Consider the following 26855-nt stretch of genomic DNA (forward strand, 5'->3'; position numbering starts at 1 on the left):
TACCGGGAGGGTGAAAAACAGTATTTGGGAAGAAGAAGGCTCGAAATAAGGGGTCTCGGTTGCGAATTTACGAGCTTCGGAATGCTCTGGTTTTTTACTTTTGGGCGGCAACGCGCATGTAATCAAATTGTTACGGTGATTGAACGGGTGCGATCATACCAGCACTAATGCACCGGATCCCATCAGAACTCCGCAGTTAAGCGTGCTTGGGCGAGAGTAGTACTAGGATGGGTGACCTCCTGGGAAGTCCTCGTGTTGCACCCCTTTTTCCGTTCTTTTTTTTTTTTTTTAATTTTTTTTTTTTTTTTTTTTGTTTCCGCTGCACTTGAGCAAGAGCCATTTCAGTGATTATGGTAATATAATCCTTGGAAGTAATTTTATTTATAAAAATATAACTCGCAACCGGGCCCCGGCCTCGAATTCACGGGCACTCGAAAGGTAGGACCCGTTGAGGCGGGTCGATGCGCATGCGAACGAATTGTTCGAAAGAGGCGTGCATCGGTGCGTTCGCGTAAGCGGAAATTGCACCGGATCCCGTCGGAACTCCCCGCGGAAGCGTGCCCGGCGTGGATGGCCTCTTGATTTCCAAGTGTTGCGCGGATTTCTTAAATATTTCGTCGTTTTTTTGTTGCGAGTTCACCTGGCTTTTACAGCCGGCGGACTCTTTTGTGAATCGGACAATACCGGGAGGGTGAAAAACAGTATTTGGGAAGAAGAAGGCTCGAAATAAGGGGTCTCGGTTGCGAATTTACGAGCTTCGGAATGCTCTGGTTTTTTACTTTTGGGCGGCAACGCGCATGTAATCAAATTGTTACGGTGATTGAACGGGTGCGATCATACCAGCACTAATGCACCGGATCCCATCAGAACTCCGCAGTTAAGCGTGCTTGGGCGAGAGTAGTACTAGGATGGGTGACCTCCTGGGAAGTCCTCGTGTTGCACCCCTTTTTCCGTTCTTTTTTTTTTTTTTTAATTTTTTTTTTTTTTTTTTTTGTTTCCGCTGCACTTGAGCAAGAGCCATTTCAGTGATTATGGTAATATAATCCTTGGAAGTAATTTTATTTATAAAAATATAACTCGCAACCGGGCCCCGGCCTCGAATTCACGGGCACTCGAAAGGTAGGACCCGTTGAGGCGGGTCGATGCGCATGCGAACGAATTGTTCGAAAGAGGCGTGCATCGGTGCGTTCGCGTAAGCGGAAATTGCACCGGATCCCGTCGGAACTCCCCGCGGAAGCGTGCCCGGCGTGGATGGCCTCTTGATTTCCAAGTGTTGCGCGGATTTCTTAAATATTTCGTCGTTTTTTTGTTGCGAGTTCACCTGGCTTTTACAGCCGGCGGACTCTTTTGTGAATCGGACAATACCGGGAGGGTGAAAAACAGTATTTGGGAAGAAGAAGGCTCGAAATAAGGGGTCTCGGTTGCGAATTTACGAGCTTCGGAATGCTCTGGTTTTTTACTTTTGGGCGGCAACGCGCATGTAATCAAATTGTTACGGTGATTGAACGGGTGCGATCATACCAGCACTAATGCACCGGATCCCATCAGAACTCCGCAGTTAAGCGTGCTTGGGCGAGAGTAGTACTAGGATGGGTGACCTCCTGGGAAGTCCTCGTGTTGCACCCCTTTTTCCGTTCTTTTTTTTTTTTTTTAATTTTTTTTTTTTTTTTTTTGTTTCCGCTGCACTTGAGCAAGAGCCATTTCAGTGATTATGGTAATATAATCCTTGGAAGTAATTTTATTTATAAAAATATAACTCGCAACCGGGCCCCGGCCTCGAATTCACGGGCACTCGAAAGGTAGGACCCGTTGAGGCGGGTCGATGCGCATGCGAACGAATTGTTCGAAAGAGGCGTGCATCGGTGCGTTCGCGTAAGCGGAAATTGCACCGGATCCCGTCGGAACTCCCCGCGGAAGCGTGCCCGGCGTGGATGGCCTCTTGATTTCCAAGTGTTGCGCGGATTTCTTAAATATTTCGTCGTTTTTTTGTTGCGAGTTCACCTGGCTTTTACAGCCGGCGGACTCTTTTGTGAATCGGACAATACCGGGAGGGTGAAAAACAGTATTTGGGAAGAAGAAGGCTCGAAATAAGGGGTCTCGGTTGCGAATTTACGAGCTTCGGAATGCTCTGGTTTTTTACTTTTGGGCGGCAACGCGCATGTAATCAAATTGTTACGGTGATTGAACGGGTGCGATCATACCAGCACTAATGCACCGGATCCCATCAGAACTCCGCAGTTAAGCGTGCTTGGGCGAGAGTAGTACTAGGATGGGTGACCTCCTGGGAAGTCCTCGTGTTGCACCCCTTTTTCCGTTCTTTTTTTTTTTTTTTAATTTTTTTTTTTTTTTTTTTTGTTTCCGCTGCACTTGAGCAAGAGCCATTTCAGTGATTATGGTAATATAATCCTTGGAAGTAATTTTATTTATAAAAATATAACTCGCAACCGGGCCCCGGCCTCGAATTCACGGGCACTCGAAAGGTAGGACCCGTTGAGGCGGGTCGATGCGCATGCGAACGAATTGTTCGAAAGAGGCGTGCATCGGTGCGTTCGCGTAAGCGGAAATTGCACCGGATCCCGTCGGAACTCCCCGCGGAAGCGTGCCCGGCGTGGATGGCCTCTTGATTTCCAAGTGTTGCGCGGATTTCTTAAATATTTCGTCGTTTTTTTGTTGCGAGTTCACCTGGCTTTTACAGCCGGCGGACTCTTTTGTGAATCGGACAATACCGGGAGGGTGAAAAACAGTATTTGGGAAGAAGAAGGCTCGAAATAAGGGGTCTCGGTTGCGAATTTACGAGCTTCGGAATGCTCTGGTTTTTTACTTTTGGGCGGCAACGCGCATGTAATCAAATTGTTACGGTGATTGAACGGGTGCGATCATACCAGCACTAATGCACCGGATCCCATCAGAACTCCGCAGTTAAGCGTGCTTGGGCGAGAGTAGTACTAGGATGGGTGACCTCCTGGGAAGTCCTCGTGTTGCACCCCTTTTTCCGTTCTTTTTTTTTTTTTTTTTAATTTTTTTTTTTTTTTTTTTTGTTTCCGCTGCACTTGAGCAAGAGCCATTTCAGTGATTATGGTAATATAATCCTTGGAAGTAATTTTATTTATAAAAATATAACTCGCAACCGGGCCCCGGCCTCGAATTCACGGGCACTCGAAAGGTAGGACCCGTTGAGGCGGGTCGATGCGCATGCGAACGAATTGTTCGAAAGAGGCGTGCATCGGTGCGTTCGCGTAAGCGGAAATTGCACCGGATCCCGTCGGAACTCCCCGCGGAAGCGTGCCCGGCGTGGATGGCCTCTTGATTTCCAAGTGTTGCGCGGATTTCTTAAATATTTCGTCGTTTTTTTGTTGCGAGTTCACCTGGCTTTTACAGCCGGCGGACTCTTTTGTGAATCGGACAATACCGGGAGGGTGAAAAACAGTATTTGGGAAGAAGAAGGCTCGAAATAAGGGGTCTCGGTTGCGAATTTACGAGCTTCGGAATGCTCTGGTTTTTTACTTTTGGGCGGCAACGCGCATGTAATCAAATTGTTACGGTGATTGAACGGGTGCGATCATACCAGCACTAATGCACCGGATCCCATCAGAACTCCGCAGTTAAGCGTGCTTGGGCGAGAGTAGTACTAGGATGGGTGACCTCCTGGGAAGTCCTCGTGTTGCACCCCTTTTTCCGTTCTTTTTTTTTTTTTTTAATTTTTTTTTTTTTTTTTTTGTTTCCGCTGCACTTGAGCAAGAGCCATTTCAGTGATTATGGTAATATAATCCTTGGAAGTAATTTTATTTATAAAAATATAACTCGCAACCGGGCCCCGGCCTCGAATTCACGGGCACTCGAAAGGTAGGACCCGTTGAGGCGGGTCGATGCGCATGCGAACGAATTGTTCGAAAGAGGCGTGCATCGGTGCGTTCGCGTAAGCGGAAATTGCACCGGATCCCGTCGGAACTCCCCGCGGAAGCGTGCCCGGCGTGGATGGCCTCTTGATTTCCAAGTGTTGCGCGGATTTCTTAAATATTTCGTCGTTTTTTTGTTGCGAGTTCACCTGGCTTTTACAGCCGGCGGACTCTTTTGTGAATCGGACAATACCGGGAGGGTGAAAAACAGTATTTGGGAAGAAGAAGGCTCGAAATAAGGGGTCTCGGTTGCGAATTTACGAGCTTCGGAATGCTCTGGTTTTTTACTTTTGGGCGGCAACGCGCATGTAATCAAATTGTTACGGTGATTGAACGGGTGCGATCATACCAGCACTAATGCACCGGATCCCATCAGAACTCCGCAGTTAAGCGTGCTTGGGCGAGAGTAGTACTAGGATGGGTGACCTCCTGGGAAGTCCTCGTGTTGCACCCCTTTTTCCGTTCTTTTTTTTTTTTTTTAATTTTTTTTTTTTTTTTTTTGTTTCCGCTGCACTTGAGCAAGAGCCATTTCAGTGATTATGGTAATATAATCCTTGGAAGTAATTTTATTTATAAAAATATAACTCGCAACCGGGCCCCGGCCTCGAATTCACGGGCACTCGAAAGGTAGGACCCGTTGAGGCGGGTCGATGCGCATCGCGAACGAATTGTTCGAAAGAGGCGTGCATCGGTGCGTTCGCGTAAGCGGAAATTGCACCGGATCCCGTCGGAACTCCCCGCGGAAGCGTGCCCGGCGTGGATGGCCTCTTGATTTCCAAGTGTTGCGCGGATTTCTTAAATATTTCGTCGTTTTTTTGTTGCGAGTTCACCTGGCTTTTACAGCCGGCGGACTCTTTTGTGAATCGGACAATACCGGGAGGGTGAAAAACAGTATTTGGGAAGAAGAAGGCTCGAAATAAGGGGTCTCGGTTGCGAATTTACGAGCTTCGGAATGCTCTGGTTTTTTACTTTTGGGCGGCAACGCGCATGTAATCAAATTGTTACGGTGATTGAACGGGTGCGATCATACCAGCACTAATGCACCGGATCCCATCAGAACTCCGCAGTTAAGCGTGCTTGGGCGAGAGTAGTACTAGGATGGGTGACCTCCTGGGAAGTCCTCGTGTTGCACCCCTTTTTCCGTTCTTTTTTTTTTTTTTTAATTTTTTTTTTTTTTTTTTTGTTTCCGCTGCACTTGAGCAAGAGCCATTTCAGTGATTATGGTAATATAATCCTTGGAAGTAATTTTATTTATAAAAATATAACTCGCAACCGGGCCCCGGCCTCGAATTCACGGGCACTCGAAAGGTAGGACCCGTTGAGGCGGGTCGATGCGCATGCGAACGAATTGTTCGAAAGAGGCGTGCATCGGTGCGTTCGCGTAAGCGGAAATTGCACCGGATCCCGTCGGAACTCCCCGCGGAAGCGTGCCCGGCGTGGATGGCCTCTTGATTTCCAAGTGTTGCGCGGATTTCTTAAATATTTCGTCGTTTTTTTGTTGCGAGTTCACCTGGCTTTTACAGCCGGCGGACTCTTTTGTGAATCGGACAATACCGGGAGGGTGAAAAACAGTATTTGGGAAGAAGAAGGCTCGAAATAAGGGGTCTCGGTTGCGAATTTACGAGCTTCGGAATGCTCTGGTTTTTTACTTTTGGGCGGCAACGCGCATGTAATCAAATTGTTACGGTGATTGAACGGGTGCGATCATACCAGCACTAATGCACCGGATCCCATCAGAACTCCGCAGTTAAGCGTGCTTGGGCGCGAGAGTAGTACTAGGATGGGTGACCTCCTGGGAAGTCCTCGTGTTGCACCCCTTTTTCCGTTCTTTTTTTTTTTTTTTAATTTTTTTTTTTTTTTTTTTGTTTCCGCTGCACTTGAGCAAGAGCCATTTCAGTGATTATGGTAATATAATCCTTGGAAGTAATTTTATTTATAAAAATATAACTCGCAACCGGGCCCCGGCCTCGAATTCACGGGCACTCGAAAGGTAGGACCCGTTGAGGCGGGTCGATGCGCATGCGAACGAATTGTTCGAAAGAGGCGTGCATCGGTGCGTTCGCGTAAGCGGAAATTGCACCGGATCCCGTCGGAACTCCCCGCGGAAGCGTGCCCGGCGTGGATGGCCTCTTGATTTCCAAGTGTTGCGCGGATTTCTTAAATATTTCGTCGTTTTTTTGTTGCGAGTTCACCTGGCTTTTACAGCCGGCGGACTCTTTTGTGAATCGGACAATACCGGGAGGGTGAAAAACAGTATTTGGGAAGAAGAAGGCTCGAAATAAGGGGTCTCGGTTGCGAATTTACGAGCTTCGGAATGCTCTGGTTTTTTACTTTTGGGCGGCAACGCGCATGTAATCAAATTGTTACGGTGATTGAACGGGTGCGATCATACCAGCACTAATGCACCGGATCCCATCAGAACTCCGCAGTTAAGCGTGCTTGGGCGAGAGTAGTACTAGGATGGGTGACCTCCTGGGAAGTCCTCGTGTTGCACCCCTTTTTCCGTTCTTTTTTTTTTTTTTTAATTTTTTTTTTTTTTTTTTTGTTTCCGCTGCACTTGAGCAAGAGCCATTTCAGTGATTATGGTAATATAATCCTTGGAAGTAATTTTATTTATAAAAATATAACTCGCAACCGGGCCCCGGCCTCGAATTCACGGGCACTCGAAAGGTAGGACCCGTTGAGGCGGGTCGATGCGCATGCGAACGAATTGTTCGAAAGAGGCGTGCATCGGTGCGTTCGCGTAAGCGGAAATTGCACCGGATCCCGTCGGAACTCCCCGCGGAAGCGTGCCCGGCGTGGATGGCCTCTTGATTTCCAAGTGTTGCGCGGATTTCTTAAATATTTCGTCGTTTTTTTGTTGCGAGTTCACCTGGCTTTTACAGCCGGCGGACTCTTTTGTGAATCGGACAATACCGGGAGGGTGAAAAACAGTATTTGGGAAGAAGAAGGCTCGAAATAAGGGGTCTCGGTTGCGAATTTACGAGCTTCGGAATGCTCTGGTTTTTTACTTTTGGGCGGCAACGCGCATGTAATCAAATTGTTACGGTGATTGAACGGGTGCGATCATACCAGCACTAATGCACCGGATCCCATCAGAACTCCGCAGTTAAGCGTGCTTGGGCGAGAGTAGTACTAGGATGGGTGACCTCCTGGGAAGTCCTCGTGTTGCACCCCTTTTTCCGTTCTTTTTTTTTTTTTTTAATTTTTTTTTTTTTTTTTTTGTTTCCGCTGCACTTGAGCAAGAGCCATTTCAGTGATTATGGTAATATAATCCTTGGAAGTAATTTTATTTATAAAAATATAACTCGCAACCGGGCCCCGGCCTCGAATTCACGGGCACTCGAAAGGTAGGACCCGTTGAGGCGGGTCGATGCGCATGCGAACGAATTGTTCGAAAGAGGCGTGCATCGGTGCGTTCGCGTAAGCGGAAATTGCACCGGATCCCGTCGGAACTCCCCGCGGAAGCGTGCCCGGCGTGGATGGCCTCTTGATTTCCAAGTGTTGCGCGGATTTCTTAAATATTTCGTCGTTTTTTTGTTGCGAGTTCACCTGGCTTTTACAGCCGGCGGACTCTTTTGTGAATCGGACAATACCGGGAGGGTGAAAAACAGTATTTGGGAAGAAGAAGGCTCGAAATAAGGGGTCTCGGTTGCGAATTTACGAGCTTCGGAATGCTCTGGTTTTTTACTTTTGGGCGGCAACGCGCATGTAATCAAATTGTTACGGTGATTGAACGGGTGCGATCATACCAGCACTAATGCACCGGATCCCATCAGAACTCCGCAGTTAAGCGTGCTTGGGCGAGAGTAGTACTAGGATGGGTGACCTCCTGGGAAGTCCTCGTGTTGCACCCCTTTTTCCGTTCTTTTTTTTTTTTTTTAATTTTTTTTTTTTTTTTTTTGTTTCCGCTGCACTTGAGCAAGAGCCATTTCAGTGATTATGGTAATATAATCCTTGGAAGTAATTTTATTTATAAAAATATAACTCGCAACCGGGCCCCGGCCTCGAATTCACGGGCACTCGAAAGGTAGGACCCGTTGAGGCGGGTCGATGCGCATGCGAACGAATTGTTCGAAAGAGGCGTGCATCGGTGCGTTCGCGTAAGCGGAAATTGCACCGGATCCCGTCGGAACTCCCCGCGGAAGCGTGCCCGGCGTGGATGGCCTCTTGATTTCCAAGTGTTGCGCGGATTTCTTAAATATTTCGTCGTTTTTTTGTTGCGAGTTCACCTGGCTTTTACAGCCGGCGGACTCTTTTGTGAATCGGACAATACCGGGAGGGTGAAAAACAGTATTTGGGAAGAAGAAGGCTCGAAATAAGGGGTCTCGGTTGCGAATTTACGAGCTTCGGAATGCTCTGGTTTTTTACTTTTGGGCGGCAACGCGCATGTAATCAAATTGTTACGGTGATTGAACGGGTGCGATCATACCAGCACTAATGCACCGGATCCCATCAGAACTCCGCAGTTAAGCGTGCTTGGGCGAGAGTAGTACTAGGATGGGTGACCTCCTGGGAAGTCCTCGTGTTGCACCCCTTTTTCCGTTCTTTTTTTTTTTTTTTAATTTTTTTTTTTTTTTTTTTTGTTTCCGCTGCACTTGAGCAAGAGCCATTTCAGTGATTATGGTAATATAATCCTTGGAAGTAATTTTATTTATAAAAATATAACTCGCAACCGGGCCCCGGCCTCGAATTCACGGGCACTCGAAAGGTAGGACCCGTTGAGGCGGGTCGATGCGCATGCGAACGAATTGTTCGAAAGAGGCGTGCATCGGTGCGTTCGCGTAAGCGGAAATTGCACCGGATCCCGTCGGAACTCCCCGCGGAAGCGTGCCCGGCGTGGATGGCCTCTTGATTTCCAAGTGTTGCGCGGATTTCTTAAATATTTCGTCGTTTTTTTGTTGCCGAGTTCACCTGGCTTTTACAGCCGGCGGACTCTTTTGTGAATCGGACAATACCGGGAGGGTGAAAAACAGTATTTGGGAAGAAGAAGGCTCGAAATAAGGGGTCTCGGTTGCGAATTTACGAGCTTCGGAATGCTCTGGTTTTTTACTTTTGGGCGGCAACGCGCATGTAATCAAATTGTTACGGTGATTGAACGGGTGCGATCATACCAGCACTAATGCACCGGATCCCATCAGAACTCCGCAGTTAAGCGTGCTTGGGCGAGAGTAGTACTAGGATGGGTGACCTCCTGGGAAGTCCTCGTGTTGCACCCCTTTTTCCGTTCTTTTTTTTTTTTTTTAATTTTTTTTTTTTTTTTTTTTGTTTCCGCTGCACTTGAGCAAGAGCCATTTCAGTGATTATGGTAATATAATCCTTGGAAGTAATTTTATTTATAAAAATATAACTCGCAACCGGGCCCCGGCCTCGAATTCACGGGCACTCGAAAGGTAGGACCCGTTGAGGCGGGTCGATGCGCATGCGAACGAATTGTTCGAAAGAGGCGTGCATCGGTGCGTTCGCGTAAGCGGAAATTGCACCGGATCCCGTCGGAACTCCCCGCGGAAGCGTGCCCGGCGTGGATGGCCTCTTGATTTCCAAGTGTTGCGCGGATTTCTTAAATATTTCGTCGTTTTTTTGTTGCGAGTTCACCTGGCTTTTACAGCCGGCGGACTCTTTTGTGAATCGGACAATACCGGGAGGGTGAAAAACAGTATTTGGGAAGAAGAAGGCTCGAAATAAGGGGTCTCGGTTGCGAATTTACGAGCTTCGGAATGCTCTGGTTTTTTACTTTTGGGCGGCAACGCGCATGTAATCAAATTGTTACGGTGATTGAACGGGTGCGATCATACCAGCACTAATGCACCGGATCCCATCAGAACTCCGCAGTTAAGCGTGCTTGGGCGAGAGTAGTACTAGGATGGGTGACCTCCTGGGAAGTCCTCGTGTTGCACCCCTTTTTCCGTTCTTTTTTTTTTTTTTTAATTTTTTTTTTTTTTTTTTTGTTTCCGCTGCACTTGAGCAAGAGCCATTTCAGTGATTATGGTAATATAATCCTTGGAAGTAATTTTATTTATAAAAATATAACTCGCAACCGGGCCCCGGCCTCGAATTCACGGGCACTCGAAAGGTAGGACCCGTTGAGGCGGGTCGATGCGCATGCGAACGAATTGTTCGAAAGAGGCGTGCATCGGTGCGTTCGCGTAAGCGGAAATTGCACCGGATCCCGTCGGAACTCCCCGCGGAAGCGTGCCCGGCGTGGATGGCCTCTTGATTTCCAAGTGTTGCGCGGATTTCTTAAATATTTCGTCGTTTTTTTGTTGCGAGTTCACCTGGCTTTTACAGCCGGCGGACTCTTTTGTGAATCGGACAATACCGGGAGGGTGAAAAACAGTATTTGGGAAGAAGAAGGCTCGAAATAAGGGGTCTCGGTTGCGAATTTACGAGCTTCGGAATGCTCTGGTTTTTTACTTTTGGGCGGCAACGCGCATGTAATCAAATTGTTACGGTGATTGAACGGGTGCGATCATACCAGCACTAATGCACCGGATCCCATCAGAACTCCGCAGTTAAGCGTGCTTGGGCGAGAGTAGTACTAGGATGGGTGACCTCCTGGGAAGTCCTCGTGTTGCACCCCTTTTTCCGTTCTTTTTTTTTTTTTTTAATTTTTTTTTTTTTTTTTTTGTTTCCGCTGCACTTGAGCAAGAGCCATTTCAGTGATTATGGTAATATAATCCTTGGAAGTAATTTTATTTATAAAAATATAACTCGCAACCGGGCCCCGGCCTCGAATTCACGGGCACTCGAAAGGTAGGACCCGTTGAGGCGGGTCGATGCGCATGCGAACGAATTGTTCGAAAGAGGCGTGCATCGGTGCGTTCGCGTAAGCGGAAATTGCACCGGATCCCGTCGGAACTCCCCGCGGAAGCGTGCCCGGCGTGGATGGCCTCTTGATTTCCAAGTGTTGCGCGGATTTCTTAAATATTTCGTCGTTTTTTTGTTGCGAGTTCACCTGGCTTTTACAGCCGGCGGACTCTTTTGTGAATCGGACAATACCGGGAGGGTGAAAAACAGTATTTGGGAAGAAGAAGGCTCGAAATAAGGGGTCTCGGTTGCGAATTTACGAGCTTCGGAATGCTCTGGTTTTTTACTTTTGGGCGGCAACGCGCATGTAATCAAATTGTTACGGTGATTGAACGGGTGCGATCATACCAGCACTAATGCACCGGATCCCATCAGAACTCCGCAGTTAAGCGTGCTTGGGCGAGAGTAGTACTAGGATGGGTGACCTCCTGGGAAGTCCTCGTGTTGCACCCCTTTTTCCGTTCTTTTTTTTTTTTTTTAATTTTTTTTTTTTTTTTTTTGTTTCCGCTGCACTTGAGCAAGAGCCATTTCAGTGATTATGGTAATATAATCCTTGGAAGTAATTTTATTTATAAAAATATAACTCGCAACCGGGCCCCGGCCTCGAATTCACGGGCACTCGAAAGGTAGGACCCGTTGAGGCGGGTCGATGCGCATGCGAACGAATTGTTCGAAAGAGGCGTGCATCGGTGCGTTCGCGTAAGCGGAAATTGCACCGGATCCCGTCGGAACTCCCCGCGGAAGCGTGCCCGGCGTGGATGGCCTCTTGATTTCCAAGTGTTGCGCGGATTTCTTAAATATTTCGTCGTTTTTTTGTTGCGAGTTCACCTGGCTTTTACAGCCGGCGGACTCTTTTGTGAATCGGACAATACCGGGAGGGTGAAAAACAGTATTTGGGAAGAAGAAGGCTCGAAATAAGGGGTCTCGGTTGCGAATTTACGAGCTTCGGAATGCTCTGGTTTTTTACTTTTGGGCGGCAACGCGCATGTAATCAAATTGTTACGGTGATTGAACGGGTGCGATCATACCAGCACTAATGCACCGGATCCCATCAGAACTCCGCAGTTAAGCGTGCTTGGGCGAGAGTAGTACTAGGATGGGTGACCTCCTGGGAAGTCCTCGTGTTGCACCCCTTTTTCCGTTCTTTTTTTTTTTTTTTAATTTTTTTTTTTTTTTTTTTGTTTCCGCTGCACTTGAGCAAGAGCCATTTCAGTGATTATGGTAATATAATCCTTGGAAGTAATTTTATTTATAAAAATATAACTCGCAACCGGGCCCCGGCCTCGAATTCACGGGCACTCGAAAGGTAGGACCCGTTGAGGCGGGTCGATGCGCATGCGAACGAATTGTTCGAAAGAGGCGTGCATCGGTGCGTTCGCGTAAGCGGAAATTGCACCGGATCCCGTCGGAACTCCCCGCGGAAGCGTGCCCGGCGTGGATGGCCTCTTGATTTCCAAGTGTTGCGCGGATTTCTTAAATATTTCGTCGTTTTTTTGTTGCGAGTTCACCTGGCTTTTACAGCCGGCGGACTCTTTTGTGAATCGGACAATACCGGGAGGGTGAAAAACAGTATTTGGGAAGAAGAAGGCTCGAAATAAGGGGTCTCGGTTGCGAATTTACGAGCTTCGGAATGCTCTGGTTTTTTACTTTTGGGCGGCAACGCGCATGTAATCAAATTGTTACGGTGATTGAACGGGTGCGATCATACCAGCACTAATGCACCGGATCCCATCAGAACTCCGCAGTTAAGCGTGCTTGGGCGAGAGTAGTACTAGGATGGGTGACCTCCTGGGAAGTCCTCGTGTTGCACCCCTTTTTCCGTTCTTTTTTTTTTTTTTTAATTTTTTTTTTTTTTTTTTTTGTTTCCGCTGCACTTGAGCAAGAGCCATTTCAGTGATTATGGTAATATAATCCTTGGAAGTAATTTTATTTATAAAAATATAACTCGCAACCGGGCCCCGGCCTCGAATTCACGGGCACTCGAAAGGTAGGACCCGTTGAGGCGGGTCGATGCGCATGCGAACGAATTGTTCGAAAGAGGCGTGCATCGGTGCGTTCGCGTAAGCGGAAATTGCACCGGATCCCGTCGGAACTCCCCGCGGAAGCGTGCCCGGCGTGGATGGCCTCTTGATTTCCAAGTGTTGCGCGGATTTCTTAAATATTTCGTCGTTTTTTTGTTGCGAGTTCACCTGGCTTTTACAGCCGGCGGACTCTTTTGTGAATCGGACAATACCGGGAGGGTGAAAAACAGTATTTGGGAAGAAGAAGGCTCGAAATAAGGGGTCTCGGTTGCGAATTTACGAGCTTCGGAATGCTCTGGTTTTTTACTTTTGGGCGGCAACGCGCATGTAATCAAATTGTTACGGTGATTGAACGGGTGCGATCATACCAGCACTAATGCACCGGATCCCATCAGAACTCCGCAGTTAAGCGTGCTTGGGCGAGAGTAGTACTAGGATGGGTGACCTCCTGGGAAGTCCTCGTGTTGCACCCCTTTTTCCGTTCTTTTTTTTTTTTTTTAATTTTTTTTTTTTTTTTTTTGTTTCCGCTGCACTTGAGCAAGAGCCATTTCAGTGATTATGGTAATATAATCCTTGGAAGTAATTTTATTTATAAAAATATAACTCGCAACCGGGCCCCGGCCTCGAATTCACGGGCACTCGAAAGGTAGGACCCGTTGAGGCGGGTCGATGCGCATGCGAACGAATTGTTCGAAAGAGGCGTGCATCGGTGCGTTCGCGTAAGCGGAAATTGCACCGGATCCCGTCGGAACTCCCCGCGGAAGCGTGCCCGGCGTGGATGGCCTCTTGATTTCCAAGTGTTGCGCGGATTTCTTAAATATTTCGTCGTTTTTTTGTTGCGAGTTCACCTGGCTTTTACAGCCGGCGGACTCTTTTGTGAATCGGACAATACCGGGAGGGTGAAAAACAGTATTTGGGAAGAAGAAGGCTCGAAATAAGGGGTCTCGGTTGCGAATTTACGAGCTTCGGAATGCTCTGGTTTTTTACTTTTGGGCGGCAACGCGCATGTAATCAAATTGTTACGGTGATTGAACGGGTGCGATCATACCAGCACTAATGCACCGGATCCCATCAGAACTCCGCAGTTAAGCGTGCTTGGGCGAGAGTAGTACTAGGATGGGTGACCTCCTGGGAAGTCCTCGTGTTGCACCCCTTTTTCCGTTCTTTTTTTTTTTTTTTAATTTTTTTTTTTTTTTTTTTGTTTCCGCTGCACTTGAGCAAGAGCCATTTCAGTGATTATGGTAATATAATCCTTGGAAGTAATTTTATTTATAAAAATATAACTCGCAACCGGGCCCCGGCCTCGAATTCACGGGCACTCGAAAGGTAGGACCCGTTGAGGCGGGTCGATGCGCATCGCGAACGAATTGTTCGAAAGAGGCGTGCATCGGTGCGTTCGCGTAAGCGGAAATTGCACCGGATCCCGTCGGAACTCCCCGCGGAAGCGTGCCCGGCGTGGATGGCCTCTTGATTTCCAAGTGTTGCGCGGATTTCTTAAATATTTCGTCGTTTTTTTGTTGCGAGTTCACCTGGCTTTTACAGCCGGCGGACTCTTTTGTGAATCGGACAATACCGGGAGGGTGAAAAACAGTATTTGGGAAGAAGAAGGCTCGAAATAAGGGGTCTCGGTTGCGAATTTACGAGCTTCGGAATGCTCTGGTTTTTTACTTTTGGGCGGCAACGCGCATGTAATCAAATTGTTACGGTGATTGAACGGGTGCGATCATACCAGCACTAATGCACCGGATCCCATCAGAACTCCGCAGTTAAGCGTGCTTGGGCGAGAGTAGTACTAGGATGGGTGACCTCCTGGGAAGTCCTCGTGTTGCACCCCTTTTTCCGTTCTTTTTTTTTTTTTTTAATTTTTTTTTTTTTTTTTTTGTTTCCGCTGCACTTGAGCAAGAGCCATTTCAGTGATTATGGTAATATAATCCTTGGAAGTAATTTTATTTATAAAAATATAACTCGCAACCGGGCCCCGGCCTCGAATTCACGGGCACTCGAAAGGTAGGACCCGTTGAGGCGGGTCGATGCGCATGCGAACGAATTGTTCGAAAGAGGCGTGCATCGGTGCGTTCGCGTAAGCGGAAATTGCACCGGATCCCGTCGGAACTCCCCGCGGAAGCGTGCCCGGCGTGGATGGCCTCTTGATTTCCAAGTGTTGCGCGGATTTCTTAAATATTTCGTCGTTTTTTTGTTGCGAGTTCACCTGGCTTTTACAGCCGGCGGACTCTTTTGTGAATCGGACAATACCGGGAGGGTGAAAAACAGTATTTGGGAAGAAGAAGGCTCGAAATAAGGGGTCTCGGTTGCGAATTTACGAGCTTCGGAATGCTCTGGTTTTTTACTTTTGGGCGGCAACGCGCATGTAATCAAATTGTTACGGTGATTGAACGGGTGCGATCATACCAGCACTAATGCACCGGATCCCATCAGAACTCCGCAGTTAAGCGTGCTTGGGCGAGAGTAGTACTAGGATGGGTGACCTCCTGGGAAGTCCTCGTGTTGCACCCCTTTTTCCGTTCTTTTTTTTTTTTTTTAATTTTTTTTTTTTTTTTTTTGTTTCCGCTGCACTTGAGCAAGAGCCATTTCAGTGATTATGGTAATATAATCCTTGGAAGTAATTTTATTTATAAAAATATAACTCGCAACCGGGCCCCGGCCTCGAATTCACGGGCACTCGAAAGGTAGGACCCGTTGAGGCGGGTCGATGCGCATGCGAACGAATTGTTCGAAAGAGGCGTGCATCGGTGCGTTCGCGTAAGCGGAAATTGCACCGGATCCCGTCGGAACTCCCCGCGGAAGCGTGCCCGGCGTGGATGGCCTCTTGATTTCCAAGTGTTGCGCGGATTTCTTAAATATTTCGTCGTTTTTTTGTTGCGAGTTCACCTGGCTTTTACAGCCGGCGGACTCTTTTGTGAATCGGACAATACCGGGAGGGTGAAAAACAGTATTTGGGAAGAAGAAGGCTCGAAATAAGGGGTCTCGGTTGCGAATTTACGAGCTTCGGAATGCTCTGGTTTTTTACTTTTGGGCGGCAACGCGCATGTAATCAAATTGTTACGGTGATTGAACGGGTGCGATCATACCAGCACTAATGCACCGGATCCCATCAGAACTCCGCAGTTAAGCGTGCTTGGGCGAGAGTAGTACTAGGATGGGTGACCTCCTGGGAAGTCCTCGTGTTGCACCCCTTTTTCCGTTCTTTTTTTTTTTTTTTAATTTTTTTTTTTTTTTTTTTGTTTCCGCTGCACTTGAGCAAGAGCCATTTCAGTGATTATGGTAATATAATCCTTGGAAGTAATTTTATTTATAAAAATATAACTCGCAACCGGGCCCCGGCCTCGAATTCACGGGCACTCGAAAGGTAGGACCCGTTGAGGCGGGTCGATGCGCATGCGAACGAATTGTTCGAAAGAGGCGTGCATCGGTGCGTTCGCGTAAGCGGAAATTGCACCGGATCCCGTCGGAACTCCCCGCGGAAGCGTGCCCGGCGTGGATGGCCTCTTGATTTCCAAGTGTTGCGCGGATTTCTTAAATATTTCGTCGTTTTTTTGTTGCGAGTTCACCTGGCTTTTACAGCCGGCGGACTCTTTTGTGAATCGGACAATACCGGGAGGGTGAAAAACAGTATTTGGGAAGAAGAAGGCTCGAAATAAGGGGTCTCGGTTGCGAATTTACGAGCTTCGGAATGCTCTGGTTTTTTACTTTTGGGCGGCAACGCGCATGTAATCAAATTGTTACGGTGATTGAACGGGTGCGATCATACCAGCACTAATGCACCGGATCCCATCAGAACTCCGCAGTTAAGCGTGCTTGGGCGAGAGTAGTACTAGGATGGGTGACCTCCTGGGAAGTCCTCGTGTTGCACCCCTTTTTCCGTTCTTTTTTTTTTTTTTTAATTTTTTTTTTTTTTTTTTTTGTTTCCGCTGCACTTGAGCAAGAGCCATTTCAGTGATTATGGTAATATAATCCTTGGAAGTAATTTTATTTATAAAAATATAACTCGCAACCGGGCCCCGGCCTCGAATTCACGGGCACTCGAAAGGTAGGACCCGTTGAGGCGGGTCGATGCGCATGCGAACGAATTGTTCGAAAGAGGCGTGCATCGGTGCGTTCGCGTAAGCGGAAATTGCACCGGATCCCGTCGGAACTCCCCGCGGAAGCGTGCCCGGCGTGGATGGCCTCTTGATTTCCAAGTGTTGCGCGGATTTCTTAAATATTTCGTCGTTTTTTTGTTGCGAGTTCACCTGGCTTTTACAGCCGGCGGACTCTTTTGTGAATCGGACAATACCGGGAGGGTGAAAAACAGTATTTGGGAAGAAGAAGGCTCGAAATAAGGGGTCTCGGTTGCGAATTTACGAGCTTCGGAATGCTCTGGTTTTTTACTTTTGGGCGGCAACGCGCATGTAATCAAATTGTTACGGTGATTGAACGGGTGCGATCATACCAGCACTAATGCACCGGATCCCATCAGAACTCCGCAGTTAAGCGTGCTTGGGCGAGAGTAGTACTAGGATGGGTGACCTCCTGGGAAGTCCTCGTGTTGCACCCCTTTTTCCGTTCTTTTTTTTTTTTTTTAATTTTTTTTTTTTTTTTTTTTGTTTCCGCTGCACTTGAGCAAGAGCCATTTCAGTGATTATGGTAATATAATCCTTGGAAGTAATTTTATTTATAAAAATATAACTCGCAACCGGGCCCCGGCCTCGAATTCACGGGCACTCGAAAGGTAGGACCCGTTGAGGCGGGTCGATGCGCATGCGAACGAATTGTTCGAAAGAGGCGTGCATCGGTGCGTTCGCGTAAGCGGAAATTGCACCGGATCCCGTCGGAACTCCCCGCGGAAGCGTGCCCGGCGTGGATGGCCTCTTGATTTCCAAGTGTTGCGCGGATTTCTTAAATATTTCGTCGTTTTTTTGTTGCGAGTTCACCTGGCTTTTACAGCCGGCGGACTCTTTTGTGAATCGGACAATACCGGGAGGGTGAAAAACAGTATTTGGGAAGAAGAAGGCTCGAAATAAGGGGTCTCGGTTGCGAATTTACGAGCTTCGGAATGCTCTGGTTTTTTACTTTTGGGCGGCAACGCGCATGTAATCAAATTGTTACGGTGATTGAACGGGTGCGATCATACCAGCACTAATGCACCGGATCCCATCAGAACTCCGCAGTTAAGCGTGCTTGGGCGAGAGTAGTACTAGGATGGGTGACCTCCTGGGAAGTCCTCGTGTTGCACCCCTTTTTCCGTTCTTTTTTTTTTTTTTTAATTTTTTTTTTTTTTTTTTTTGTTTCCGCTGCACTTGAGCAAGAGCCATTTCAGTGATTATGGTAATATAATCCTTGGAAGTAATTTTATTTATAAAAATATAACTCGCAACCGGGCCCCGGCCTCGAATTCACGGGCACTCGAAAGGTAGGACCCGTTGAGGCGGGTCGATGCGCATGCGAACGAATTGTTCGAAAGAGGCGTGCATCGGTGCGTTCGCGTAAGCGGAAATTGCACCGGATCCCGTCGGAACTCCCCGCGGAAGCGTGCCCGGCGTGGATGGCCTCTTGATTTCCAAGTGTTGCGCGGATTTCTTAAATATTTCGTCGTTTTTTTGTTGCGAGTTCACCTGGCTTTTACAGCCGGCGGACTCTTTTGTGAATCGGACAATACCGGGAGGGTGAAAAACAGTATTTGGGAAGAAGAAGGCTCGAAATAAGGGGTCTCGGTTGCGAATTTACGAGCTTCGGAATGCTCTGGTTTTTTACTTTTGGGCGGCAACGCGCATGTAATCAAATTGTTACGGTGATTGAACGGGTGCGATCATACCAGCACTAATGCACCGGATCCCATCAGAACTCCGCAGTTAAGCGTGCTCGGGCGAGAGTAGTACTAGGATGGGTGACCTCCTGGGAAGTCCTCGTGTTGCACCCCTTTTTCCGTTCTTTTTTTTTTTTTTTAATTTTTTTTTTTTTTTTTTTTGTTTCCGCTGCACTTGAGCAAGAGCCATTTCAGTGATTATGGTAATATAATCCTTGGAAGTAATTTTATTTATAAAAATATAACTCGCAACCGGGCCCCGGCCTCGAATTCACGGGCACTCGAAAGGTAGGACCCGTTGAGGCGGGTCGATGCGCATGCGAACGAATTGTTCGAAAGAGGCGTGCATCGGTGCGTTCGCGTAAGCGGAAATTGCACCGGATCCCGTCGGAACTCCCCGCGGAAGCGTGCCCGGCGTGGATGGCCTCTTGATTTCCAAGTGTTGCGCGGATTTCTTAAATATTTCGTCGTTTTTTTGTTGCGAGTTCACCTGGCTTTTACAGCCGGCGGACTCTTTTGTGAATCGGACAATACCGGGAGGGTGAAAAACAGTATTTGGGAAGAAGAAGGCTCGAAATAAGGGGTCTCGGTTGCGAATTTACGAGCTTCGGAATGCTCTGGTTTTTTACTTTTGGGCGGCAACGCGCATGTAATCAAATTGTTACGGTGATTGAACGGGTGCGATCATACCAGCACTAATGCACCGGATCCCATCAGAACTCCGCAGTTAAGCGTGCTTGGGCGAGAGTAGTACTAGGATGGGTGACCTCCTGGGAAGTCCTCGTGTTGCACCCCTTTTTCCGTTCTTTTTTTTTTTTTTTAATTTTTTTTTTTTTTTTTTTTGTTTCCGCTGCACTTGAGCAAGAGCCATTTCAGTGATTATGGTAATATAATCCTTGGAAGTAATTTTATTTATAAAAATATAACTCGCAACCGGGCCCCGGCCTCGAATTCACGGGCACTCGAAAGGTAGGACCCGTTGAGGCGGGTCGATGCGCATGCGAACGAATTGTTCGAAAGAGGCGTGCATCGGTGCGTTCGCGTAAGCGGAAATTGCACCGGATCCCGTCGGAACTCCCCGCGGAAGCGTGCCCGGCGTGGATGGCCTCTTGATTTCCAAGTGTTGCGCGGATTTCTTAAATATTTCGTCGTTTTTTTGTTGCGAGTTCACCTGGCTTTTACAGCCGGCGGACTCTTTTGTGAATCGGACAATACCGGGAGGGTGAAAAACAGTATTTGGGAAGAAGAAGGCTCGAAATAAGGGGTCTCGGTTGCGAATTTACGAGCTTCGGAATGCTCTGGTTTTTTACTTTTGGGCGGCAACGCGCATGTAATCAAATTGTTACGGTGATTGAACGGGTGCGATCATACCAGCACTAATGCACCGGATCCCATCAGAACTCCGCAGTTAAGCGTGCTTGGGCGAGAGTAGTACTAGGATGGGTGACCTCCTGGGAAGTCCTCGTGTTGCACCCCTTTTTCCGTTCTTTTTTTTTTTTTTTAATTTTTTTTTTTTTTTTTTTTGTTTCCGCTGCACTTGAGCAAGAGCCATTTCAGTGATTATGGTAATATAATCCTTGGAAGTAATTTTATTTATAAAAATATAACTCGCAACCGGGCCCCGGCCTCGAATTCACGGGCACTCGAAAGGTAGGACCCGTTGAGGCGGGTCGATGCGCATGCGAACGAATTGTTCGAAAGAGGCGTGCATCGGTGCGTTCGCGTAAGCGGAAATTGCACCGGATCCCGTCGGAACTCCCCGCGGAAGCGTGCCCGGCGTGGATGGCCTCTTGATTTCCAAGTGTTGCGCGGATTTCTTAAATATTTCGTCGTTTTTTTGTTGCGAGTTCACCTGGCTTTTACAGCCGGCGGACTCTTTTGTGAATCGGACAATACCGGGAGGGTGAAAAACAGTATTTGGGAAGAAGAAGGCTCGAAATAAGGGGTCTCGGTTGCGAATTTACGAGCTTCGGAATGCTCTGGTTTTTTACTTTTGGGCGGCAACGCGCATGTAATCAAATTGTTACGGTGATTGAACGGGTGCGATCATACCAGCACTAATGCACCGGATCCCATCAGAACTCCGCAGTTAAGCGTGCTTGGGCGAGAGTAGTACTAGGATGGGTGACCTCCTGGGAAGTCCTCGTGTTGCACCCCTTTTTCCGTTCTTTTTTTTTTTTTTTAATTTTTTTTTTTTTTTTTTTTGTTTCCGCTGCACTTGAGCAAGAGCCATTTCAGTGATTATGGTAATATAATCCTTGGAAGTAATTTTATTTATAAAAATATAACTCGCAACCGGGCCCCGGCCTCGAATTCACGGGCACTCGAAAGGTAGGACCCGTTGAGGCGGGTCGATGCGCATGCGAACGAATTGTTCGAAAGAGGCGTGCATCGGTGCGTTCGCGTAAGCGGAAATTGCACCGGATCCCGTCGGAACTCCCCGCGGAAGCGTGCCCGGCGTGGATGGCCTCTTGATTTCCAAGTGTTGCGCGGATTTCTTAAATATTTCGTCGTTTTTTTGTTGCGAGTTCACCTGGCTTTTACAGCCGGCGGACTCTTTTGTGAATCGGACAATACCGGGAGGGTGAAAAACAGTATTTGGGAAGAAGAAGGCTCGAAATAAGGGGTCTCGGTTGCGAATTTACGAGCTTCGGAATGCTCTGGTTTTTTACTTTTGGGCGGCAACGCGCATGTAATCAAATTGTTACGGTGATTGAACGGGTGCGATCATACCAGCACTAATGCACCGGATCCCATCAGAACTCCGCAGTTAAGCGTGCTTGGGCGAGAGTAGTACTAGGATGGGTGACCTCCTGGGAAGTCCTCGTGTTGCACCCCTTTTTCCGTTCTTTTTTTTTTTTTTTAATTTTTTTTTTTTTTTTTTTTGTTTCCGCTGCACTTGAGCAAGAGCCATTTCAGTGATTATGGTAATATAATCCTTGGAAGTAATTTTATTTATAAAAATATAACTCGCAACCGGGCCCCGGCCTCGAATTCACGGGCACTCGAAAGGTAGGACCCGTTGAGGCGGGTCGATGCGCATGCGAACGAATTGTTCGAAAGAGGCGTGCATCGGTGCGTTCGCGTAAGCGGAAATTGCACCGGATCCCGTCGGAACTCCCCGCGGAAGCGTGCCCGGCGTGGATGGCCTCTTGATTTCCAAGTGTTGCGCGGATTTCTTAAATATTTCGTCGTTTTTTTGTTGCGAGTTCACCTGGCTTTTACAGCCGGCGGACTCTTTTGTGAATCGGACAATACCGGGAGGGTGAAAAACAGTATTTGGGAAGAAGAAGGCTCGAAATAAGGGGTCTCGGTTGCGAATTTACGAGCTTCGGAATGCTCTGGTTTTTTACTTTTGGGCGGCAACGCGCATGTAATCAAATTGTTACGGTGATTGAACGGGTGCGATCATACCAGCACTAATGCACCGGATCCCATCAGAACTCCGCAGTTAAGCGTGCTTGGGCGAGAGTAGTACTAGGATGGGTGACCTCCTGGGAAGTCCTCGTGTTGCACCCCTTTTTCCGTTCTTTTTTTTTTTTTTTAATTTTTTTTTTTTTTTTTTTTGTTTCCGCTGCACTTGAGCAAGAGCCATTTCAGTGATTATGGTAATATAATCCTTGGAAGTAATTTTATTTATAAAAATATAACTCGCAACCGGGCCCCGGCCTCGAATTCACGGGCACTCGAAAGGTAGGACCCGTTGAGGCGGGTCGATGCGCATGCGAACGAATTGTTCGAAAGAGGCGTGCATCGGTGCGTTCGCGTAAGCGGAAATTGCACCGGATCCCGTCGGAACTCCCCGCGGAAGCGTGCCCGGCGTGGATGGCCTCTTGATTTCCAAGTGTTGCGCGGATTTCTTAAATATTTCGTCGTTTTTTTGTTGCGAGTTCACCTGGCTTTTACAGCCGGCGGACTCTTTTGTGAATCGGACAATACCGGGAGGGTGAAAAACAGTATTTGGGAAGAAGAAGGCTCGAAATAAGGGGTCTCGGTTGCGAATTTACGAGCTTCGGAATGCTCTGGTTTTTTACTTTTGGGCGGCAACGCGCATGTAATCAAATTGTTACGGTGATTGAACGGGTGCGATCATACCAGCACTAATGCACCGGATCCCATCAGAACTCCGCAGTTAAGCGTGCTTGGGCGAGAGTAGTACTAGGATGGGTGACCTCCTGGGAAGTCCTCGTGTTGCACCCCTTTTTCCGTTCTTTTTTTTTTTTTTTAATTTTTTTTTTTTTTTTTTTTGTTTCCGCTGCACTTGAGCAAGAGCCATTTCAGTGATTATGGTAATATAATCCTTGGAAGTAATTTTATTTATAAAAATATAACTCGCAACCGGGCCCCGGCCTCGAATTCACGGGCACTCGAAAGGTAGGACCCGTTGAGGCGGGTCGATGCGCATGCGAACGAATTGTTCGAAAGAGGCGTGCATCGGTGCGTTCGCGTAAGCGGAAATTGCACCGGATCCCGTCGGAACTCCCCGCGGAAGCGTGCCCGGCGTGGATGGCCTCTTGATTTCCAAGTGTTGCGCGGATTTCTTAAATATTTCGTCGTTTTTTTGTTGCGAGTTCACCTGGCTTTTACAGCCGGCGGACTCTTTTGTGAATCGGACAATACCGGGAGGGTGAAAAACAGTATTTGGGAAGAAGAAGGCTCGAAATAAGGGGTCTCGGTTGCGAATTTACGAGCTTCGGAATGCTCTGGTTTTTTACTTTTGGGCGGCAACGCGCATGTAATCAAATTGTTACGGTGATTGAACGGGTGCGATCATACCAGCACTAATGCACCGGATCCCATCAGAACTCCGCAGTTAAGCGTGCTTGGGCGAGAGTAGTACTAGGATGGGTGACCTCCTGGGAAGTCCTCGTGTTGCACCCCTTTTTCCGTTCTTTTTTTTTTTTTTTTAATTTTTTTTTTTTTTTTTTTTGTTTCCGCTGCACTTGAGCAAGAGCCATTTCAGTGATTATGGTAATATAATCCTTGGAAGTAATTTTATTTATAAAAATATAACTCGCAACCGGGCCCCGGCCTCGAATTCACGGGCACTCGAAAGGTAGGACCCGTTGAGGCGGGTCGATGCGCATGCGAACGAATTGTTCGAAAGAGGCGTGCATCGGTGCGTTCGCGTAAGCGGAAATTGCACCGGATCCCGTCGGAACTCCCCGCGGAAGCGTGCCCGGCGTGGATGGCCTCTTGATTTCCAAGTGTTGCGCGGATTTCTTAAATATTTCGTCGTTTTTTTGTTGCGAGTTCACCTGGCTTTTACAGCCGGCGGACTCTTTTGTGAATCGGACAATACCGGGAGGGTGAAAAACAGTATTTGGGAAGAAGAAGGCTCGAAATAAGGGGTCTCGGTTGCGAATTTACGAGCTTCGGAATGCTCTGGTTTTTTACTTTTGGGCGGCAACGCGCATGTAATCAAATTGTTACGGTGATTGAACGGGTGCGATCATACCAGCACTAATGCACCGGATCCCATCAGAACTCCGCAGTTAAGCGTGCTTGGGCGAGAGTAGTACTAGGATGGGTGACCTCCTGGGAAGTCCTCGTGTTGCACCCCTTTTTCCGTTCTTTTTTTTTTTTTTTTAATTTTTTTTTTTTTTTTTTTTGTTTCCGCTGCACTTGAGCAAGAGCCATTTCAGTGATTATGGTAATATAATCCTTGGAAGTAATTTTATTTATAAAAATATAACTCGCAACCGGGCCCCGGCCTCGAATTCACGGGCACTCGAAAGGTAGGACCCGTTGAGGCGGGTCGATGCGCATGCGAACGAATTGTTCGAAAGAGGCGTGCATCGGTGCGTTCGCGTAAGCGGAAATTGCACCGGATCCCGTCGGAACTCCCCGCGGAAGCGTGCCCGGCGTGGATGGCCTCTTGATTTCCAAGTGTTGCGCGGATTTCTTAAATATTTCGTCGTTTTTTTGTTGCGAGTTCACCTGGCTTTTACAGCCGGCGGACTCTTTTGTGAATCGGACAATACCGGGAGGGTGAAAAACAGTATTTGGGAAGAAGAAGGCTCGAAATAAGGGGTCTCGGTTGCGAATTTACGAGCTTCGGAATGCTCTGGTTTTTTACTTTTGGGCGGCAACGCGCATGTAATCAAATTGTTACGGTGATTGAACGGGTGCGATCATACCAGCACTAATGCACCGGATCCCATCAGAACTCCGCAGTTAAGCGTGCTTGGGCGAGAGTAGTACTAGGATGGGTGACCTCCTGGGAAGTCCTCGTGTTGCACCCCTTTTTCCGTTCTTTTTTTTTTTTTTTAATTTTTTTTTTTTTTTTTTTTGTTTCCGCTGCACTTGAGCAAGAGCCATTTCAGTGATTATGGTAATATAATCCTTGGAAGTAATTTTATTTATAAAAATATAACTCGCAACCGGGCCCCGGCCTCGAATTCACGGGCACTCGAAAGGTAGGACCCGTTGAGGCGGGTCGATGCGCATGCGAACGAATTGTTCGAAAGAGGCGTGCATCGGTGCGTTCGCGTAAGCGGAAATTGCACCGGATCCCGTCGGAACTCCCCGCGGAAGCGTGCCCGGCGTGGATGGCCTCTTGATTTCCAAGTGTTGCGCGGATTTCTTAAATATTTCGTCGTTTTTTTGTTGCGAGTTCACCTGGCTTTTACAGCCGGCGGACTCTTTTGTGAATCGGACAATACCGGGAGGGTGAAAAACAGTATTTGGGAAGAAGAAGGCTCGAAATAAGGGGTCTCGGTTGCGAATTTACGAGCTTCGGAATGCTCTGGTTTTTTACTTTTGGGCGGCAACGCGCATGTAATCAAATTGTTACGGTGATTGAACGGGTGCGATCATACCAGCACTAATGCACCGGATCCCATCAGAACTCCGCAGTTAAGCGTGCTTGGGCGAGAGTAGTACTAGGATGGGTGACCTCCTGGGAAGTCCTCGTGTTGCACCCCTTTTTCCGTTCTTTTTTTTTTTTTTTAATTTTTTTTTTTTTTTTTTTTGTTTCCGCTGCACTTGAGCAAGAGCCATTTCAGTGATTATGGTAATATAATCCTTGGAAGTAATTTTATTTATAAAAATATAACTCGCAACCGGGCCCCGGCCTCGAATTCACGGGCACTCGAAAGGTAGGACCCGTTGAGGCGGGTCGATGCGCATGCGAACGAATTGTTCGAAAGAGGCGTGCATCGGTGCGTTCGCGTAAGCGGAAATTGCACCGGATCCCGTCGGAACTCCCCGCGGAAGCGTGCCCGGCGTGGATGGCCTCTTGATTTCCAAGTGTTGCGCGGATTTCTTAAATATTTCGTCGTTTTTTTGTTGCGAGTTCACCTGGCTTTTACAGCCGGCGGACTCTTTTGTGAATCGGACAATACCGGGAGGGTGAAAAACAGTATTTGGGAAGAAGAAGGCTCGAAATAAGGGGTCTCGGTTGCGAATTTACGAGCTTCGGAATGCTCTGGTTTTTTACTTTTGGGCGGCAACGCGCATGTAATCAAATTGTTACGGTGATTGAACGGGTGCGATCATACCAGCACTAATGCACCGGATCCCATCAGAACTCCGCAGTTAAGCGTGCTTGGGCGAGAGTAGTACTAGGATGGGTGACCTCCTGGGAAGTCCTCGTGTTGCACCCCTTTTTCCGTTCTTTTTTTTTTTTTTTAATTTTTTTTTTTTTTTTTTTTGTTTCCGCTGCACTTGAGCAAGAGCCATTTCAGTGATTATGGTAATATAATCCTTGGAAGTAATTTTATTTATAAAAATATAACTCGCAACCGGGCCCCGGCCTCGAATTCACGGGCACTCGAAAGGTAGGACCCGTTGAGGCGGGTCGATGCGCATGCGAACGAATTGTTCGAAAGAGGCGTGCATCGGTGCGTTCGCGTAAGCGGAAATTGCACCGGATCCCGTCGGAACTCCCCGCGGAAGCGTGCCCGGCGTGGATGGCCTCTTGATTTCCAAGTGTTGCGCGGATTTCTTAAATATTTCGTCGTTTTTTTGTTGCGAGTTCACCTGGCTTTTACAGCCGGCGGACTCTTTTGTGAATCGGACAATACCGGGAGGGTGAAAAACAGTATTTGGGAAGAAGAAGGCTCGAAATAAGGGGTCTCGGTTGCGAATTTACGAGCTTCGGAATGCTCTGGTTTTTTACTTTTGGGCGGCAACGCGCATGTAATCAAATTGTTACGGTGATTGAACGGGTGCGATCATACCAGCACTAATGCACCGGATCCCATCAGAACTCCGCAGTTAAGCGTGCTTGGGCGAGAGTAGTACTAGGATGGGTGACCTCCTGGGAAGTCCTCGTGTTGCACCCCTTTTTCCGTTCTTTTTTTTTTTTTTTAATTTTTTTTTTTT

The 26855-nt window shown here is 47.7% G+C and overlaps 40 non-coding genes across 40 annotated transcripts; all 40 read left to right on the forward strand.

The window, feature by feature from the left end:
• The first annotated feature begins 145 nt into the window (after positions 1–145).
• LOC130812413 (5S ribosomal RNA) lies at positions 146–264 on the forward strand. Its single transcript, XR_009042001.1, has one exon. It is a non-coding gene; the product is annotated as a 5S ribosomal RNA (ribosomal RNA).
• Positions 265–826: 562 nt separating this feature from the next.
• LOC130812414 (5S ribosomal RNA) lies at positions 827–945 on the forward strand. The gene has a single exon (XR_009042002.1). It is a non-coding gene; the product is annotated as a 5S ribosomal RNA (ribosomal RNA).
• A 562-nt stretch (positions 946–1507) lies between these two features.
• On the forward strand, positions 1508–1626 carry LOC130812415 (5S ribosomal RNA). The gene has a single exon (XR_009042003.1). It is a non-coding gene; the product is annotated as a 5S ribosomal RNA (ribosomal RNA).
• A 561-nt stretch (positions 1627–2187) lies between these two features.
• Positions 2188–2306, forward strand: LOC130812416 (5S ribosomal RNA). Its single transcript, XR_009042004.1, has one exon. It is a non-coding gene; the product is annotated as a 5S ribosomal RNA (ribosomal RNA).
• Positions 2307–2868: 562 nt separating this feature from the next.
• Positions 2869–2987, forward strand: LOC130812417 (5S ribosomal RNA). The gene has a single exon (XR_009042005.1). It is a non-coding gene; the product is annotated as a 5S ribosomal RNA (ribosomal RNA).
• Positions 2988–3551: 564 nt separating this feature from the next.
• LOC130812419 (5S ribosomal RNA) lies at positions 3552–3670 on the forward strand. Its single transcript, XR_009042007.1, has one exon. It is a non-coding gene; the product is annotated as a 5S ribosomal RNA (ribosomal RNA).
• Positions 3671–4231: 561 nt separating this feature from the next.
• Positions 4232–4350, forward strand: LOC130812420 (5S ribosomal RNA). Its single transcript, XR_009042008.1, has one exon. It is a non-coding gene; the product is annotated as a 5S ribosomal RNA (ribosomal RNA).
• Positions 4351–4912: 562 nt separating this feature from the next.
• Positions 4913–5031, forward strand: LOC130812422 (5S ribosomal RNA). Its single transcript, XR_009042009.1, has one exon. It is a non-coding gene; the product is annotated as a 5S ribosomal RNA (ribosomal RNA).
• A 561-nt stretch (positions 5032–5592) lies between these two features.
• LOC130811856 (5S ribosomal RNA) lies at positions 5593–5713 on the forward strand. Its single transcript, XR_009041476.1, has one exon. It is a non-coding gene; the product is annotated as a 5S ribosomal RNA (ribosomal RNA).
• A 561-nt stretch (positions 5714–6274) lies between these two features.
• Positions 6275–6393, forward strand: LOC130812423 (5S ribosomal RNA). The gene has a single exon (XR_009042010.1). It is a non-coding gene; the product is annotated as a 5S ribosomal RNA (ribosomal RNA).
• A 561-nt stretch (positions 6394–6954) lies between these two features.
• LOC130812424 (5S ribosomal RNA) lies at positions 6955–7073 on the forward strand. Its single transcript, XR_009042011.1, has one exon. It is a non-coding gene; the product is annotated as a 5S ribosomal RNA (ribosomal RNA).
• A 561-nt stretch (positions 7074–7634) lies between these two features.
• Positions 7635–7753, forward strand: LOC130812426 (5S ribosomal RNA). The gene has a single exon (XR_009042013.1). It is a non-coding gene; the product is annotated as a 5S ribosomal RNA (ribosomal RNA).
• Positions 7754–8314: 561 nt separating this feature from the next.
• Positions 8315–8433, forward strand: LOC130812427 (5S ribosomal RNA). Its single transcript, XR_009042014.1, has one exon. It is a non-coding gene; the product is annotated as a 5S ribosomal RNA (ribosomal RNA).
• Positions 8434–8996: 563 nt separating this feature from the next.
• Positions 8997–9115, forward strand: LOC130812428 (5S ribosomal RNA). The gene has a single exon (XR_009042015.1). It is a non-coding gene; the product is annotated as a 5S ribosomal RNA (ribosomal RNA).
• A 562-nt stretch (positions 9116–9677) lies between these two features.
• Positions 9678–9796, forward strand: LOC130812429 (5S ribosomal RNA). The gene has a single exon (XR_009042016.1). It is a non-coding gene; the product is annotated as a 5S ribosomal RNA (ribosomal RNA).
• Positions 9797–10357: 561 nt separating this feature from the next.
• Positions 10358–10476, forward strand: LOC130812430 (5S ribosomal RNA). The gene has a single exon (XR_009042017.1). It is a non-coding gene; the product is annotated as a 5S ribosomal RNA (ribosomal RNA).
• A 561-nt stretch (positions 10477–11037) lies between these two features.
• On the forward strand, positions 11038–11156 carry LOC130812431 (5S ribosomal RNA). The gene has a single exon (XR_009042018.1). It is a non-coding gene; the product is annotated as a 5S ribosomal RNA (ribosomal RNA).
• Positions 11157–11717: 561 nt separating this feature from the next.
• On the forward strand, positions 11718–11836 carry LOC130812432 (5S ribosomal RNA). The gene has a single exon (XR_009042019.1). It is a non-coding gene; the product is annotated as a 5S ribosomal RNA (ribosomal RNA).
• A 561-nt stretch (positions 11837–12397) lies between these two features.
• LOC130812433 (5S ribosomal RNA) lies at positions 12398–12516 on the forward strand. The gene has a single exon (XR_009042020.1). It is a non-coding gene; the product is annotated as a 5S ribosomal RNA (ribosomal RNA).
• Positions 12517–13078: 562 nt separating this feature from the next.
• LOC130812434 (5S ribosomal RNA) lies at positions 13079–13197 on the forward strand. Its single transcript, XR_009042021.1, has one exon. It is a non-coding gene; the product is annotated as a 5S ribosomal RNA (ribosomal RNA).
• A 561-nt stretch (positions 13198–13758) lies between these two features.
• On the forward strand, positions 13759–13877 carry LOC130812435 (5S ribosomal RNA). The gene has a single exon (XR_009042022.1). It is a non-coding gene; the product is annotated as a 5S ribosomal RNA (ribosomal RNA).
• Positions 13878–14439: 562 nt separating this feature from the next.
• On the forward strand, positions 14440–14558 carry LOC130812438 (5S ribosomal RNA). The gene has a single exon (XR_009042024.1). It is a non-coding gene; the product is annotated as a 5S ribosomal RNA (ribosomal RNA).
• A 561-nt stretch (positions 14559–15119) lies between these two features.
• LOC130812439 (5S ribosomal RNA) lies at positions 15120–15238 on the forward strand. Its single transcript, XR_009042025.1, has one exon. It is a non-coding gene; the product is annotated as a 5S ribosomal RNA (ribosomal RNA).
• A 561-nt stretch (positions 15239–15799) lies between these two features.
• Positions 15800–15918, forward strand: LOC130812440 (5S ribosomal RNA). The gene has a single exon (XR_009042026.1). It is a non-coding gene; the product is annotated as a 5S ribosomal RNA (ribosomal RNA).
• Positions 15919–16479: 561 nt separating this feature from the next.
• LOC130812441 (5S ribosomal RNA) lies at positions 16480–16598 on the forward strand. The gene has a single exon (XR_009042027.1). It is a non-coding gene; the product is annotated as a 5S ribosomal RNA (ribosomal RNA).
• Positions 16599–17160: 562 nt separating this feature from the next.
• Positions 17161–17279, forward strand: LOC130812442 (5S ribosomal RNA). The gene has a single exon (XR_009042028.1). It is a non-coding gene; the product is annotated as a 5S ribosomal RNA (ribosomal RNA).
• Positions 17280–17841: 562 nt separating this feature from the next.
• LOC130812443 (5S ribosomal RNA) lies at positions 17842–17960 on the forward strand. The gene has a single exon (XR_009042029.1). It is a non-coding gene; the product is annotated as a 5S ribosomal RNA (ribosomal RNA).
• A 562-nt stretch (positions 17961–18522) lies between these two features.
• On the forward strand, positions 18523–18641 carry LOC130811713 (5S ribosomal RNA). Its single transcript, XR_009041341.1, has one exon. It is a non-coding gene; the product is annotated as a 5S ribosomal RNA (ribosomal RNA).
• A 562-nt stretch (positions 18642–19203) lies between these two features.
• LOC130812444 (5S ribosomal RNA) lies at positions 19204–19322 on the forward strand. Its single transcript, XR_009042030.1, has one exon. It is a non-coding gene; the product is annotated as a 5S ribosomal RNA (ribosomal RNA).
• Positions 19323–19884: 562 nt separating this feature from the next.
• LOC130812445 (5S ribosomal RNA) lies at positions 19885–20003 on the forward strand. The gene has a single exon (XR_009042031.1). It is a non-coding gene; the product is annotated as a 5S ribosomal RNA (ribosomal RNA).
• Positions 20004–20565: 562 nt separating this feature from the next.
• LOC130812446 (5S ribosomal RNA) lies at positions 20566–20684 on the forward strand. The gene has a single exon (XR_009042032.1). It is a non-coding gene; the product is annotated as a 5S ribosomal RNA (ribosomal RNA).
• Positions 20685–21246: 562 nt separating this feature from the next.
• Positions 21247–21365, forward strand: LOC130812447 (5S ribosomal RNA). The gene has a single exon (XR_009042033.1). It is a non-coding gene; the product is annotated as a 5S ribosomal RNA (ribosomal RNA).
• A 562-nt stretch (positions 21366–21927) lies between these two features.
• LOC130812449 (5S ribosomal RNA) lies at positions 21928–22046 on the forward strand. Its single transcript, XR_009042035.1, has one exon. It is a non-coding gene; the product is annotated as a 5S ribosomal RNA (ribosomal RNA).
• Positions 22047–22608: 562 nt separating this feature from the next.
• On the forward strand, positions 22609–22727 carry LOC130812450 (5S ribosomal RNA). The gene has a single exon (XR_009042036.1). It is a non-coding gene; the product is annotated as a 5S ribosomal RNA (ribosomal RNA).
• A 562-nt stretch (positions 22728–23289) lies between these two features.
• LOC130812451 (5S ribosomal RNA) lies at positions 23290–23408 on the forward strand. The gene has a single exon (XR_009042037.1). It is a non-coding gene; the product is annotated as a 5S ribosomal RNA (ribosomal RNA).
• A 563-nt stretch (positions 23409–23971) lies between these two features.
• Positions 23972–24090, forward strand: LOC130812452 (5S ribosomal RNA). Its single transcript, XR_009042038.1, has one exon. It is a non-coding gene; the product is annotated as a 5S ribosomal RNA (ribosomal RNA).
• A 563-nt stretch (positions 24091–24653) lies between these two features.
• On the forward strand, positions 24654–24772 carry LOC130812454 (5S ribosomal RNA). Its single transcript, XR_009042039.1, has one exon. It is a non-coding gene; the product is annotated as a 5S ribosomal RNA (ribosomal RNA).
• Positions 24773–25334: 562 nt separating this feature from the next.
• Positions 25335–25453, forward strand: LOC130812455 (5S ribosomal RNA). Its single transcript, XR_009042040.1, has one exon. It is a non-coding gene; the product is annotated as a 5S ribosomal RNA (ribosomal RNA).
• A 562-nt stretch (positions 25454–26015) lies between these two features.
• Positions 26016–26134, forward strand: LOC130812456 (5S ribosomal RNA). The gene has a single exon (XR_009042041.1). It is a non-coding gene; the product is annotated as a 5S ribosomal RNA (ribosomal RNA).
• Positions 26135–26696: 562 nt separating this feature from the next.
• Positions 26697–26815, forward strand: LOC130812457 (5S ribosomal RNA). The gene has a single exon (XR_009042042.1). It is a non-coding gene; the product is annotated as a 5S ribosomal RNA (ribosomal RNA).
• The last annotated feature ends 40 nt before the right edge of the window (positions 26816–26855 follow it).

The sequence above is a fragment of the Amaranthus tricolor genome, chromosome 4 (assembly GCF_026212465.1).
Source record: "Amaranthus tricolor cultivar Red isolate AtriRed21 chromosome 4, ASM2621246v1, whole genome shotgun sequence".
Classification (NCBI taxonomy): domain Eukaryota; kingdom Viridiplantae; phylum Streptophyta; class Magnoliopsida; order Caryophyllales; family Amaranthaceae; genus Amaranthus; species Amaranthus tricolor.